The sequence below is a fragment of the Palaemon carinicauda genome, chromosome 19, assembly GCF_036898095.1.
Source record: "Palaemon carinicauda isolate YSFRI2023 chromosome 19, ASM3689809v2, whole genome shotgun sequence".
NCBI classification, from domain to species: domain Eukaryota; kingdom Metazoa; phylum Arthropoda; class Malacostraca; order Decapoda; family Palaemonidae; genus Palaemon; species Palaemon carinicauda.
The window spans coordinates 118,810,138-118,827,039 of NC_090743.1; the positions used below are offsets into that span (position 1 = coordinate 118,810,138).

The 16,902-nt window shown below is 37.1% G+C and overlaps 2 long non-coding RNA genes across 2 annotated transcripts; both read left to right on the top strand.

Annotated features, from left to right (window-relative positions):
• The first annotated feature begins 1,523 nt into the window (after nt 1-1,523).
• On the top strand, nt 1,524-10,159 carry LOC137658362 (uncharacterized). Its single transcript, XR_011047318.1, has 3 exons — nt 1,524-1,729; nt 4,729-4,850; nt 9,852-10,159. It is a non-coding gene; the product is annotated as an uncharacterized lncRNA (long non-coding RNA).
• A 3,673-nt stretch (nt 10,160-13,832) lies between these two features.
• LOC137658363 (uncharacterized) lies at nt 13,833-15,993 on the top strand. The gene is made up of 3 exons (XR_011047319.1): nt 13,833-13,940; nt 14,639-14,751; nt 15,453-15,993. It is a non-coding gene; the product is annotated as an uncharacterized lncRNA (long non-coding RNA).
• Nucleotides 15,994-16,902: the final 909 nt, after the last annotated feature.

Sequence of the window (16,902 nt, forward strand, 5' to 3'; positions counted from 1 at the left end):
TAGAAACACTTGTAAGATTCTACTGAAGTCGCTTTTGATAATATCAGATATTGGCATAGGATCATTGTCACAATATGTTAACCTCACATTACTGATGATAGACTTTATCTCGCCCAAAGCTTGGTAAGGTTTCTTCCGAAGGTAGGTCTCATAAATGGAACAAATCTTGTGGAGCCAACATGCTGAAAATTTTAACTATATTTTGAATTTTGTCAAAATGAGTTAAAAATTTGTTAGGAACCTCACCATCCTTGTGAGCAAAGGTTGGCTGGTTTGGGGGAGCTTATAGGTCTACTTTCTAAGTTATCAGCAGCCATACTCTGGTCCTTGATCCTAGCTTAAATGGAGAGGGGCTGGGGCACTGATCATATGTCTAAGGTATTGTCCTGCTATGGCATTATCAGTGTCCCTTGCCTTTGCCATTCATGAGTGGCTTTTAAATCTTAAAATAGATTAATCAGTGGGATAACTGACGATTAATTGTAGAAAATTAGTAGAGCAGCAGTGCTGAAGAAATTTATAGTAAATATAGAATACTGAAATTATGAAAAGAAAGGGATGAAAAAAATATGAGATTCATTGAAGGACATGGCTCATAGCCTAAATTATATTGATAATAAAAATCTCCCAATAATGAAAATATATAAATGATTTTTGCGACCTGTGGAAGGAAAATGACGCAGAACGTTTATTTTCTTGGCCAAAATGAAGAACAACAAGAGAACAAGGTATGCGATTCAATATGTTGCAAAAATCCTAGCAGAGAGCTGATGGAATACATGAATATGAAAGAAGAATTTAGAACCCCACTAGGATGCCGAACCTGATAAGGTATTATCTCAACTAATTTCTAGGTATAATTGGATACAAATTAAAACTTCAGATTTCCATTTGGACTTGTTTCTGGTTACAGGATTCTTAGTAAGTACAATCGCGAGTAAAGGCTAAGGAGTTATGCACGTATCTGATAATTGAGAAGTTAGGAACCTGGATCTGTAAGATTGTTAAAATACCATCATACGTTGCCAAAATAGACAATTATGTATCATCTCTACCTAATTTTAAAGTGGAAATGGATAAGAGTAAAACTGAAGGCTTTCACCACGAGTGTTACAAGGAAATATTCTGAAGCTAAATTTTTATAATAACAACAGTGTAATGATGACCCTATTGGCAAAGGGTGAATATTCTTTGGAAAATTATTCGTCAAAATTCCAGATAAAAAGGTTGGAATATCTAGCATTATAAACAAGTTATCAACAATCCTCATAGTTGCCATTAACATTCTTCTTCTATAAAAAAAATGGGCAATTTAAGTGGTAGAGAGAAAATCAAGACTGGGTAGGCTAAAGGCACATAAAGATGTATTATTGTAATTTTTTTCTTTGTGCAATTAAACCCAGAAAATAGAGCTGCAAAAGAACCACTATTTTTTAAACATATTTATGTTTCCGTGTAGCAATTTAGATATGAAAAATAAAATAATAGGCAACTGTCATAACATTATTATGCCCGAGCGCCCCGAGGACTAGCGACATCTGGCTGAGGGCTCGGTCCAAGGTCTTTAAAGTACCTATAGAACTTGGCTCGGTTAGTCGGTCTGGCAGACACCCAAGTAACCCAAACTCCCAAAGCCAGTTTATTGTTCTTTCCAGTTTCAAGCTTCCATTGTTTTCCTGTCCTTCGTCATTGCTTGCAGAAAACCCCGCGGATTGCTTGTGGGTATCTCGTAAGTACATTGCAATATTTTTTCACATCAAATTTTCCTTTGGATGTTTGATCTACTTTAATCAACTGAATTGAGATAAACAGAAAAGATATATTTGAGGAAAAATGCGTCTCAAAACTCTCTTGGAATTGTTGAGTCCTGCGTTGTGCTGTGATTGTAAGTGTGAAAACAGGTTTATTTCTCATTGGGATGTGTCAATATCATAGTTTTTTGTCAACCAAATCACGAAAATTATTCAACTTAAGGAGTCCGTGTTGTTATAATTCCCTTGTAAGAATATGGCTCACACAGCGTTGTTAGTTCACAGCAAGACAAAGTCACCAGTCATGTCCTTCCACTCTTGTCTGTGTATGACCCAAATAGACTATTCGAAATTAGTGTGAATCATGCAATAGGAGGAAGAACGTTCAGTTATGCTGCACCGAGACTCTTTAACGACCTTCCACTCGATGTCAATAATAGCAATAATGTGGCAGCTTTCAAGAAAAACCTGAAGACTTATCTTTTTAGAAAGTGTTATAATAGTGACCTGAAAACTATTAAGCCTGAATACAAATGCTAGCGAAATAACTGATAAGATACAGAGCAAAATATTAACTGGAAAAAAATTATTTTTTCACACACCAAGGCCCGCCTGAACAGACCTTTAGTGTCTGATGGAGGGCAAGAAATAAACCCGTAAAAGTAAAAGTAAGTAAAGTATGATCTTTCTGTACCAGTTTATTCCCGCAAATTTTCTTAGCTCGTCAATCCATCGTTTTCTCTTCCTTCCTTTGTTTCGTTTGGAAATTCCATGGAACTATTCTAATATTCTTCTTGTCCATCTATTATCTGTTATTCTCATTATAGGATATCCTCTACTTTGCTTTGATCTCGTATCCATGTTGCTCTTTTTCCCCTAGTGTTATTCCCATCATTATTCTTTCCATTGCTCTTTGAGTTGTAGGCCTAACTAGCTTATGTTAAAAGTTTCTGATGCATAAGTTATTACTGGTAAGACCTTCGAATTAAATATTTTTCTTTTTGTAAAAAGTGGCATTTTAATTTTTATAGTCTAATTTTGTTTACCAAAAGCTCTCCATCCTATGCTTATCCTTTTTTTTTTTTTTTTTTTTTTTTTTTTTTTTTTTTTTTGTCCCGCATAAACTCTTGCTGTCTGTCCTAAGTATGCATAGGCCTACTCATTAAAAATCACAAGAGGTTTGTCCATAACCCTTATTTGTTGTCTGCATTTTCATTGAAAATTACTTCAGTTATACTGATAATTTTCAGTCCTAAATTTCTGCTTTCTCTATTCAAATTTTCTATCATATTTTACAATTTCTCCCATGATTCACTTAAAAGGACTATGTCATCTGCAAATCTGATATTGTGAAGGTATTCTCCATTAATGTGAATTCCTACATTTTCCCAATCTAATTTCTTAAAAACTTCTAGGCATGCCATGAATAATGTAAGAGAGATGGTGTCTCTCTTTATAACTCCTTTCTCAATTGAAATTATCTTACTGTATGCAGTTTTAGGAGGGTTGCCCTTATCGTGTATATATATATATATATATATATATATATATATATATATATATATATATATATATATATATATATATATATATATATATATATATATATATATTAGAGTGATCTAACATAAGATTCATATATTCATTGTTTTTTAAAGGATTTCATTACTGCTGAAGTAGTGACAGAATCCAAGGCTTTCTCATTGTCCATAAATGTAATGCATAGTGATATGTCATACTCTGTTGATTTTTCCATCATGTGGTTAATTCATGAATATGGTCAAATGTTGAATACCCACTTCTGAATCCTGCCTATTCTTATGGTTAACGTCTAGCTATCTTTCTATTCGGCCTAATATCTTTGTTAATGTTTTATATATTACTGAGACTAAACTTAGGCGGTAATTTTTCAGATCTTTTGCGCTTCCCTTTTTATGAATTTGTATAATTATAAAAATTCTCCAAGATGTAGGTATAGAGCACGCTTGCAGACATTTTGTGTAAAGTTTACAAAGTTTTACAAGTATGAAATATCGTCCATCTATTGTTAAATCAAATGTTAGGCCATCTTCTTCTGCTGCTTTGGCTCTTTTCTTGCCTTTTAATGCTTTCTTTACTTCTCCTACTGTTACTTTTGGTCCCAGCTTATATGTTTTATTATTTTGATTGGCAAAATTATTTCTTATATCACTATTGCATTGCATTGTACAGAAATCTTCGGCAATTTTTATGATTCCATCCATTTTTTTTATGATAACTCAATTTTTATCCTTTAATAAAAAAACATCTGTTCCAAGTTTTTCTCATCAACTTGATGCGTCTTCCTTAATTTAGTGTTTCCTCAATTTTGGTCTGATTGTGTTCACGAATTTCTTGAGCTTGTATTTTGTTTACTGGTTTAGATAGTTCTGCTGTTTCTATTCAATCTCTTGAATTTTGCTCTCATTTCCAATCTTTTTTTTTATTAGGTTTTTGGCTTTTTCTGATAGTTTTCCTTGATCTTGTTTAGGAACATTTCCACCTATCTTTTGTCCCTATTCCAATACAAGTTCTGTAAAATTCCTGTTAATGTATTTCTTTACTCAATTCCATTTCATCGTGTAGCTTGGAGTAGCTACTTTGTATTGCTAAACTAAACTCATCAGATTTATTCTTGTCTTAAGATTGGTTTTTCTCTTTCTTCAGTTACCACCATTCTATGATAACTTAACTTTAACTTATTTAATACTGTTACATCTTTAACAAAATAAATTTTTTTCAGTGAGAACTCCGTGTCCATTTTCTATATAATGCTACATTATCCAATAATGCCTTTAAGCCTCAACAAATCAAATTGTTATTGTAAAGTATATCTCCCGTTTTATTTTAATGAGAAACATTTTGATTTCCATTTAGCTTCTGGAAAATCTAACGCTGATGTTTCCGAAAGCTTAATTTAGAATAAATCTTACAAAGGAATGTTTAATTCTGTCCATAGGCACACATCGACGACCATGGATAAATGGATAAACTGCTGCTTTCTACTAGCCATCTTGGTTGCGTTCAGCGCAGAAGTTACGGGAATTTCTGCCGGTTTGGAGTCTCTTCCATTGGACAAATGTAAGTACAGTACTGCATGAATTATGAGAAAGAGAGAGAGAGAGAGAGAGAGAGAGAGAGAGAGAGAGAGAGAGAGAGAGAGAGAGAGAGAGAGAGAGAGAGAGAGAGAGAGAGAGAGAATATGATCGTATACGCTATAAAACTTTAGAAGTTCATCATCATTTAAAAGGTAACTGACCACCCAATAACTGTGGGTCCTTGGACTGGCCAGATAGTACTACATTCTACCCTTCTCTTTCCTCATACAGTTGACAACACTGAAATTACTAAACAATTCTTCTCTCAAGGGGTTAACTACTGCACTGTAATTGTTCAGTATCTACTTTCCTCTTGCTAAGGGTAGAAGAGACTCTTTAGCTATGATAAGCAGTTCCTCTAGGAGAAGGACACTCCAAATTCAAACCATTGTTCTCTGGTCTTGGGTAGTGCCATAGCCTCTGTACCATGGTCTTCCACTGTCTTGGGTTAGAGATATCTTGCTTGAGGGGCACAGTCGAGCACACTATTCTATCTTGTTTCTCTTATTGTTATTTTAAAGTTTTTATCTTCTTGTTATTTACAAGTTTTTATAGTTTATATATAAAAGAATTATTTTGGTATTATTTCTCTTAAACTACTCTTGTAGTTTTTCCTTATTTCCTTTCCTTACAGGACTATTTTTCCTGTTGGAGCCCTTTGGCTTATAGGATCCTGTTTTTCCAACTAGGGTTGTAACTTAGCAAGTGATAATAATGATAATAGTAATTCATAGTCAACTAGAAGGGCAATTGGTAGACCGTCTGTCTTTGCCACACCCAGCAGTCTTAATTTCCTTTAAACTCCACTGCGTATTTATACTTCAATGTATTTTCTTAAAAATCTTATGAATTTGTCCACCAAGTTTCTTTGAAATTGATCCTGTAGTTTTGGGGTAATGTTGTTCACAAAAAAAAAACATCTAACTAACAAAATATTTGCCATTTACTTAACATTGCGATTATTTTCAAAGTACTGCTGCGCATTTGTACTGTGATGTACTCTAGCCAAAATGTTATAGATTCATCCTTGGGTAATACCCAGCCTGAGTACCAGGTTTGGTCAAAATTGGTATTGTAGTGTTTGTGTAAAGTTGCTCACAAATAAATAAATATAGATATGATAGGGTTAAATACATGCTCTTCGCAAAGCCTTTGATTTTGGCAAAGGCAATAAATAAGATGTACTGATATAAAAGGGACCTTCACCTTATTATTGTAATGAGTCATTTGTTCTTACAAGACATACAAACCGTCGTCCTTTAACATGGGGATTGTTTCAGTGCGAGCTGGAGACAGACAGTTAAACAGCTGTTTGGAGGACAAGGGTGAGAAACTCCACCATCCCCACTAGTTTGAAAGATTCACATTTATTTCAGCCATTGACAAATACGAATGTACTGTAAGCTTAATCAGTCTTTTCCATTTTCTTTTTCTTTGCAGGAAGTGAATGTTGGTTGTAGATTTGTGGAATGGAAGTTTAGCAAGACATTCGTACTTACCGGTTTTATGACTTAACCGGCTGTAGATCGACACTCTATATGATGTCGTGGCCTCCTGTGCAGTGGCAAGCATATGTCCTGAAGGGAAAGACTCAAGCCACCTGTGGCTCAGTCTCCGGCAAGTATGCACCAGGAGCAAGAAATCCTCAAATCTGTATCGGCAAGCTTTTCAGGATTGGTGATGTGTGGTGCACCTTCAGTGTTCACTGCATCCTTTTGGAAGCTGGAAGCTCTTTACCTGTCTCTGTGTTGACTTCTGACGACGAGTTTAACCTTAGGAAGTCATGAACTTCCTCAGATCTTTCAGCCAGGCCATCCTTAACTTTGTTGAGGAGCTTTTAACTAAGTCCACTTCTCCCTCTGTGTTCCTATTGATGCCATTGGGGAAAGGCGCATGGTGCCTCCAGTATCAGGGACTCTGGTGGTAACACCTAAGGTCAAACAGTCTCAGAAAGTAACACCTGTGTCTGCTAAAATAGTACCAGCACTGTGAAGTCTGGAGCCCAGAGTTTGGGCGTAAGTCAGCCTCAGGGATGAGAGTGTGTGTTGCCTTGATGCCCAGACTTTGTACTGCTCCCGAGGTGTTCACTCAGGTGTTCTCCTTGGTAGCCACTTGGCCCCATTTGAAAGTGATATTTCTGCTAATATATTTCGATGTTTGGTTGTTCCTGACCTACTAGGTGAGCCAGTTGCTACAGGATCAGGATCAGATTCTTTCATTTTGTCACGATCTTGGGAGTGTGGTAAACTGGGAGAAGTTGAATCTCATACCCAATTAGAGGCTGAAGTACTTGGGTATGCTGATAGACACTGCTGCAGTGAGAGTCTTTCCATTAGATGATTGCATGAGGAGGCTCAAGGAGGATGCACGACCATTTCTGTTCAAGACGAAAGTACCAACTATGCATTGGCAAAGTCTTCTCGGCTACTTCTCCTCACTGGAGAAGTTCACTCATCATGGGCATCTCCACCAGAAACCCGTTTAGTGGTGTCCGAAGTGTCGCTGGTCAGCCGACTGGGATGCCCCATGGTGTCCTCTTCTGGTGGGTCAGAAGGCTTGGGCTAATCTTAATGGTGGCAGGACAAGGAAAATCTTACTAGGAGAGTCCCCCCTTGCCCCTTGGCCTCTGGACATGCAACTGTTCTCAGAGCATCAAAAGAGGGTTGTGGTGCTTACCTAGACAATCTGGTTATCCCGGGTGTTTGGTCTCGAGAAGAAATGCTTCTGCATATCAACATCCTAGGAATGCAAGCAGCCTTCCTAGCACTGGAAAACACTCAGTAGTGTTGATGAGTGACAGCACCACCATAGATGTCAAGAAGCAGTCGGCCATAATCTCATACTCTCTGCAAGCTCACAAAGTGCATGCACATCTGGGTAACATTCTATGTTGTAGAGTTGTCAGCCTGATACATTCTGAGTAAGAGGAATATACTACCAGACACGCTCAGTCACCAGGGGCAGGTTATGCGTACACCTTTCCTCCGTTTAGCTGATCCAATTGTTAATCAATTGGTGTTGATTACGCCAGGACTCAGAATGACCCTGCTTCCCCTTCTAACTGAGGTCCCAATAGAACTACCCCAGAAGTCCTCGTTTCTCTGTCAGCCACACCTTCGGAGGTACCACTACCACCAGTCCATGAAGTCCTTGGATCTTTGCGGGTGAACCCTATCTAGCATCTTGGAGCAAAAGTCTTTTCTTGAGGCACTGCACAGGAGGTATCTGGATACCTGTGTTGGCCCTCCGCAGCTGTCAACTATGGGAAGTGGGTCATCTTCTGCGAATGATGTTGTAGAAGGGATACTTCTCATGGATTAACTTGTCTTCCTTCACCAAGAGAAGCATCTCTCAGTCACGTTTATCAAAGGCTACCACCCAGCTTAAAGCTTGGTATATCAATTGAAGAGTATAGACCTCTCCATCTCAAGAGCAGTCTTGCCAACCCCGGGACATCAGGCCCCCAGAGCGGGACATGGCTCTTTTCCTCAAAACTCTTACATGTACCCTGTATGAACCTTTGAGGAGGTCGTCAGACAAGAGATCTGACTCTCAAGACTGTTTGTCTGCTAGCCTTAGTATTGGAAAAAAAAGAGTAGAAGAGTTGCACAGACTCTCTTTTAGTCACCCATGTTGAGGGATGGAAGACGGTCTCCTTCAGTTTTGTTCCAGAGTCCATAGCTAAAAGGTAGAACTCAACTCAGCTGCACATGACCCAGGTTCGAAGCTTTCATTCCCTCTCTGCATGAAGCGTTGGATGGTGATTTAGAGGAGGTCGATTTTGTGTCCTTGGGGGCTCAGTGGTGTTTTTTTTAAAAGGACCTGACACCTTAGGCCTGAGTGTCAGCAACTTTCATTCCTACCAGTAGAATCAAGAAAAAGTGTCAAGGAATACAATCTTTTTGTGGCTTCATAAGACAATCCATACAGCGTACGCTTTGACTGCTAAGAGGGTCGAAGTACCAGCTAGGATCAGGACTCAAAGTCAGGGGTATAATCTCCACCCTAGCATTCAGAAGAAACCCGACAGTAGAACAAGGGATGAAGGCCAGAGTCTGGAAACGAAAAACCATCTTCACAGCCTTTTACTTACAGGAATATACCAACAAGCCCATTGACACCTTTGTGCTTGATCTTGTGGTGGCGCTCAATTATTTATATAACCAGTCCAACTCCTAGATGGGACAGGAAGCAAGATGTCTATTGTAACATGTAGATATAAGTCTGGAATGAGTGACAGAATGACTGGCTCTTCTTCATTTTGCCGTCCCCCTTCTTGGGGACAAAGCGGTCGTAATGTTACGTGCTGGTAAGTTACTCTTCAGAGCTGTATTCTTTGCCCATATAGAGGTATCTTCCTCACCCATCCTTCCTAAGCAAAGGGAAGAATGGTGAAATCTATACCAACCCACGGATCATCATGCAAGTATATTGTTCTAAACTTATTTCCCCTTCGGGGGATGGGTTTCTTCGTTTGACCAAGTACATGTCTCCATGTGCAAGCCAGGTCCTATCAGTCTTCTCATCCTTATGGAACACAGGAGGTTTAGCTCCCTTGCAGGACCAAGCAGCTTGACACGTGTAGGGGGAAAAAAACTTCCTATTCGGTTTGTAGGGGACTTCCATCCCTCTAAGCAGTGAGTCTTATTAAAAGACAATGTTTGATATATCACAAGAACAAAATTTTTAAAGTTATTTGTATCTTTCCTAGGCATACAAATCTAAGCCAAGTCCTTTGATCTGACCTCCCTACTCAACCATCCTTTTCAGTCCTGGACCAAAAAGTCAAAAGTGAAGCTTTCAAACTGGTGCCAGGAGCCAGGGCTTCTTGTCCGCACCTTCCACCAGCTTTTTAACTCTTAATGACCATCTCGAGCTCACGCTGAAGCACTCCATATTAAAGGACTTAGGCTTGTATAGCTATGAGAAATATACATTACTTTTTTTAAAGAATTATGCTTTTTTATCATACCACATTTCTCAGCTTCAGATGGAATGGTCCGTTATATAGAAAACTCAAGATTTCGTGTCAAACGCCAGCTGGACTTCTCACCGGAAGAGACGTTCAACAAGAAACCGGATATTCAATCAGTTATATTTGGTATAGAGTCAGGTGACTGCATTGGGTTGTGTAAGAGCCGGTCAGGTGGCGGATCTTGCGAATTGGATGAAGGTTGCTGCGCTAGACAATTTGAAGAGGAAGAATATTCTCAGTGCATTATGGGTTGAAGTTTATGCAAATATATCCTATGTCAAAAGTATGTGCTTAATATGATCTGTAAAACAAGGTAATGGTATTTTTTTTTCCTAAGTTTAATTTTTCAGTATAATTTAACTTACAGATATAATATAGGCTACTGCATTTTATCACTCACTTACTTATCATGCTAGAGAGTTATTGGGTCCTTTGACTGGCCAGACAGTACCACATTGGATCCCTCTCTCTAGTTACGGCTCATTTCATCTTTGCTGACACATACGCACAAAAGGTCTGGCCTATTCTTTACACATTCTCCTTTTTCCTCATTTCCTCATACACTTGACAACTCTAAAATTACCAAATAATTCTTCTCTCAAGAGGTTAACCACTGCACTGTAATTATTCAGTGGCTACTTTCCACTTGGTAAGGGTAAAAAGACTTTAGCTATGGTGAGCAGCTCTTCTAGGAAAAGGACAATCCAAAATCAAACTATTGTTCTCTAGTCTTCAGTAGTGCCATAGCCTCTGTACCATGGTCTTCCACTGTCTTGGGTTAGAGATTTCTTGCTTGAGGGTACACTCGGCCACGCCATTCTATCTTGTTTCTCTTCCTCTTGTTATTTTCAAGTTTTTATATGAAAAATTTATTTTAATGTTATTATTGTTCTTAAATTTCTCTTGTAGTTTTTCTTTATTTTCTTTCCTCTCTGGGCTATTTTCCCTGTTGGAGACCTTGGGCTTATAGCATCCGGCGTTTCCAAATAGGGTTGTAGCTTAGCAAGTAATGATAATAATAATATTAATCTTATATTCAATACGTTATCTGTAGGACGAATTTCACATTTATGCTGTATGAATTATTCTGTTTTTTCTATCAAAATTTTAAATTGCATGATTGAAACATTGTCATAAACATAGACCTTAGTTTTAATAATATTAAAGTTTTCCAATGGTGTCTTTCTCTCTTTGTTTAACTTCCTTACTTTTGAAAGTCTAAGAAATTATGAATTCATGAGCATGTTTTCTACAATTTTAAATGTCATTCTTGTCTTATGACACAGAATCAGCTCAAGGATAAGACCATCTCCCTTGTACAGCCAATCTTAAACTGTTGCATCAGCTAGCTTTATCTTCGAGTGAAGCATAGTACAGTACGTTGGCCTCAATTACATTATTCCAGAAGCAAACTTCAGTAATTTGCAACAGTATTAATTGTGTATGTTAATATCCATGCCATCTCATTCAAAGGTTTAAAGGCCGCTAATGAATGGTAGCAGCAATGGACAGTGACATTGCCCTAGCAGGCAGGACAATGCCTAAAGCCCTGTCCACACAATCGAGCATGCACGACGGGCAAACAGTGATACCAGACCACAATAGTTAGTAAGAATGAGGGTTAATGACGTCAGAAGCGGGAAAACCACAGACAGGGATCTGGCATCATACAGTGTTGCCAGATCCCTGCCTTTAGTTTTCCCGCTTCTGACGTCATCAACCTTCATTTTCACTTAACTATTGTGGCCTGGTATCACTGTTAGCCTGTCGGGCATGCTCGACCATGTAGACAGGGCTTTAGAGATTGACCATATATACATATGATCAATGTTCAAGCCCCCTCTCCACCCAAACTAGGACCTAGGAGGGTCAGGCAATAGCTGCTGATGACTCAGCAGGTAGGCTTAGACCTATAGGCTTTCCCACATCCCCCATCCATAGCTCAGAAGGATGGTGAGGTTGCAGACATTAAAGGAACTAACTCATGTTATTGTGGTAACCTATTGGAAACATCCCTGCATGGAAATCTGTTTGTTTGGGGTTTAAGATACACTCAAGCACAAAAGTTTCTTGCATTGCAACCTCGCCATCCCTTTGAGCTAATGGAGAGGGGTTTGGGGGGGAGCAAATAGACCTGTTGAGTCATCAGCAGCCATTGCCTGGCCCTCCATGCTCCTGGCTTGGGTGGAAAGGGGATTGAAAGATGATCCTATGTATGTACGGTCAGTCTAGAGCATTGTCACTTTCACTTTCCTCTGCCATTCTTGAGTGACCTTTAAACCTCTCAATGTTTTATTTAGACATATCTTCCTTTCTATTTTTTAGTGAATTATCTATTTTCTATCGCTAATTTTGATTGAATAAACATTTTATAGATGACTCATGTATTAAATTTAAAGAAAATTATTCCAATTTTAAGAGGAGGTGTATGAAATAAATTTGCGATTGGCTATGTTAAATATGTTAGTCCACCTCTTCAATATTCTGTTACTACGGTTGCAATTTACTATGAAATATAAGTCAAGATAAGTTATTATCCCAACTGATTTCAAAGTAGAATGGGATAAATATTAAAGTTTAAGATTCCAATTGATAATGTTATTTATGGAGCAAAAAAAAAGAAAAAAAAAACTCAATTATAGTAATAGCAGGAGCACTCAATAGAGTGCAGACCTCCGCCGCGGCAGCTTATTTATCGACCTTTAACCTTAACATGTATTGGCATTGATTTTCATACACTCAAATATGAACCAAATTTGAAGTCTCTGTGATAAGGATGTCCAAACTTATGGCTGATTACGTCATACGGACGTTTTGTTCATCCATGACCTTGACCTGTAACCTTCCAAAATTTAATAATTTCCAGCTCTACCTAAGTTTAAAATCCCTGAAAGTTTCATTACTCTACGATTAAAAATGTGTCCGTATGATTGATAACCAGAGTTTGACCTTTTGCTTGACCTTGACCATTGACTCAACCTTGACCTTCAACCTTAACATGTATAAATTGGCGTGGATTTCCATACACTCAATTACTGTATGAACCAAGTTTGAAGTCTCTGTGACAATGATGTACAAACTTATAGCTGATTACGTGAATTGGACATTTTGCTTGACCGTGATCTTGACCTTGACCCTTCAAAATTTAATAATTTCCAGCCTTTTACATAACAGTTAATCCCTGCAAGTTTCATTACTCTACGATGAGAATTGTGAACAGGAAGGTGTTCACTAACACACACAAACAGGGGGTAAAACAAAACCTCCTTCCAACTTCGTTGGCGGAGGTAATTATAACCTTGGAAGCTTTTACACAGAGTGCCCGCAAACATATTTTGCGGAGTGAGCGTAATCATGGAATCGCCATTTGTTAATTTTAATTTCATTAACTAAATTCTAAGTCATCAAGGTATTGGGTTAGTGGTGTAAGAAATTTATTCCCTGGAAATGCAGTAATTAAGAAGGGCCAGAAGTAAAGTAATTGAAATTCTAAAAGAAGTGACTAGAAATTTGCGATTATCGTGAAAAGTTGTAGTTCGAATCTAGCTGATGCTATTATTAAAAATGACAGCAGCCATATTCAAGGTTACACCTGGAAATACTTGCTTCATGAAATGAAACATCCTAAACCGTATTTTTTTCTTTTTAATTATATTCAAAGATTTCAGAGGTTAAATTTATTTAGCAATACTTCAAGTTTGCATAGTTAACTTAAATTTTCTTCTATGAGATAACAGACGGAGATTTAAGTGGTAGAGAGAAAATCCAGACTGGGTATGCCAAAAATTATCAACGCAAATAGAAATACAATATTAATTTTTTATTACGTTTCCTTTAGTGTAAGTTAATCCAAAGGTATAAATAAAAAGAATACTAGCTTTTAAAACATATTAAACGCACTTTTTTATCCTTAAATATATACGTCTATGTATATATAAAAGATTTAAAGGAAAGCTGGCAACTTAACACCCTGACCTCCACTCGGTAACACCCAATTGGCCTAAAGGCCGCTTCTTAGTTAGCTTCCAAGCTTCTGCAGTGTGTGTCCCTTCTCATCATTTCTTGCAGAAAACAAAACGAATTTCTTCTAAATTTCTCGTAAGTATATTTTTTTTTAATTTGATCATCTGCTGTCAACTGAATTGTTAAAAAAATATATTTTGTGAGAAATACGTCTTAATAATTGCGTCGTGTTATAATTATAGGTGTGAAAATAAACTTGTTTCTTTACGATATCTAAAATTGTATATGTCAGTATCAAAGATTTTCATTTACCAAAGCATGAAAATGATGTAACATGAAGATTTTGGGTTGTTATAATTCCCGTATATATATATATATATATATATATATATATATATATATATATATATATATATATATATATATTACATCAATAAAGCACCTAAGTATTGGACCCGGAGTTCAGCTAGTGAAACACAAGAAGAGGATACGCATTTCAAGGACACAAACTCGCCATTCCAGTTTTTCTGGATTTTTCTTTTTTGTATTATCATTCCTATGAGGTAGGCTCTCTCTCTCTCTCTCTCTCTCTCTCTCTCTCTCTCTCTCTCTCTCTTTTCTGATACTTTAATCCAAACTTGACTACAAATAGATTTTTTGCAATCAATTTCATATTCGAATTAAAATAAAATTCTTCCCATAAATCATTTTGCTGTTAATTTATTCAAATAAAAATCTTAAATTCAATCTAACTTCTGGAAAATCTAACACTAAGGGGTTTGAAGAATTAATTTAGAAAGACAATTAATAGCAATGTTTTATTCTACCCATAGTCCCACATCGACGACAATGGATAAACGGATAAAATGCTGCACTGTTCTGGCCATCTTGGCTGTGTTCAGCACAGAAGTTACGGCCAGTTTGGAATCGCTTCCATTGGACAAATGTAAGTAATGTATTTAATGAGAGAGAGAGAGAGAGAGAGAGAGAGAGAGAGAGAGAGAGAGAGAATAGTATACGTGCAAATTGTAAAACTAATGCCTAACTAATCACTAATTAATTTAGTATGAGAGAGAGAGAGAGAGAGAGAGAGAGAGAGAGAGAGAGAGAGAATAGTATACGTGCAAATTGTAAAACTAATGCGTAACCAATCACTAATTAATTTGGTATGAGAGAGAGAGAGAGAGAGAGAGAGAGAGAGAGAGAGAATAGTAGCCGAGCAAATTGTAAAACTAATGCGTAACTAATCACTAATCAATTTGGTATGAGAGAGAGAGAGAGAGAGAGAGAGAGAGAGAGAGAGAGAGAATAGTAGCCGAGCAAATTGTAAAACTAATGCGTAACTAATCACTAATTAATTTGGTATGAGAGAGAGAGAGAGAGAGAGAGAGAGAGAGAGAGAGAATAGTATACGTGCAAATTGTAAAACTAATGCCTAACTAATCACTAATTAATTTGGTATGAGAGAGAGAGAGAGAGAGAGAGAGAGAGAGAGAGAGAGAGAATATTATCCGTGCAAATTATAAAGCTTTAATGAGTAACTAATTACTTATTAGTATAGTCAATACATAAAATGCATATCAGTGAAATATTAACATTATCATAATAAAGAGTAATTTTCTTACCCAATTACCATATTATTTTCAGCTTCAGATGGAATGATCCGTTACATAGAAAACTCAAGATTTCGTGTCAAACGCCAACTGGATTTCTCACCAGGAACCAGTCACCAGCTTGACATAGACCTAGTGCAATCAGCTAGTGATGCAGTGCACTTTGCGCCTGATCCAGCTGCATTTAATATAGAATCAAGTGACTGCACTGGTTTGTGTAAGAGTCGGTCAGATGGGGGATCTTGTGAATTGGATGCCGGTTGCTGTGCCACCCAATTTCAAGGGCCGGAATATTTGAGGTGCATTATCGGTTGACCACGTGCTAATCAACATATATCTGGGATTTTGATTTGCCCCTTTTCAGTTTACTTTAAGTTATAGATACAATAAACCACAAATATAATTGTACTGTACTTTAGACTAGGCATATCTTAACACTTTACATGTAGGTCTAATCCAAATGTTATATTGAAGAGGAATTTCCTTCATTTATTATACAAAACATTCCGATTTTTTTATCAAAATTCTAAATTGCTTGACTAGAAAATTGTCATAAACATAGAGCTTAGTACTAATGATATTAAATTTGCTTAAATAAACCTTTATTTGTGTGACTTCCCCTCATCAAAAAGTTTAAGAAATGCTAAGAATTTATTTGCATATGTTTTATACAATTCAAGACTTTATTGTCAATATATGGCAAATAATATATTCCAAGATAAAGCGGAAATATATTCTATTTTCTGAAACTACATTTGAGGAAGATATTTACTTTGGTACTGTCCAACAGTTCGACTTATAGCTGTTAGAATACCGCCTCTCTCTCTCTCTCTCTCTCTCTCTCTCTCTCTCTCTCTCTCTCTCACTAAGTGTATTTTTAAAGCCAAGAAGTGGAATGGACTTTAGACTGCCACATACACAACAACAACAAATCCAGCAGTTTCTAGTCCAGTGCTGGACAACGGCCTTAGACAAGTCCATATTCATGTCTGGGGTTTGGCCAGTTTTCATCACCACGCTAACCACTACGGATTGGTGATGGTGAGAGACTGGTCTAATCCCTCACAGCAAACCAACTTAGTATGTGTGGCCATGACTAGTATACACACACACACACACACACATATATATATATATATATATATATGGTGTATGGTTTCACCAAATAAGATATAATTCTGTCGAATATAGTGTAGTGTAGCAGGTGACATGAAATATCACACCAGGCTTAGTGACGTCATAACTGGTTTAGTGACGTCATAAATATCTGACCAATCAGGTGCTCCGTCCCAACTTAAGCGTTATCAGATGTACGATAACTATCATACATATACACCAAGTTTAACTTTTCTACAACCTACGACCCAGTGTTGTACTACCTACGACATTTCAGTCAAATATGCATATTTGTACGATATTTTGTCAATTTGTACGACCATAAATAAGAAAATATATGTATTTATTGTTTCAGTTAGTTGATTAAT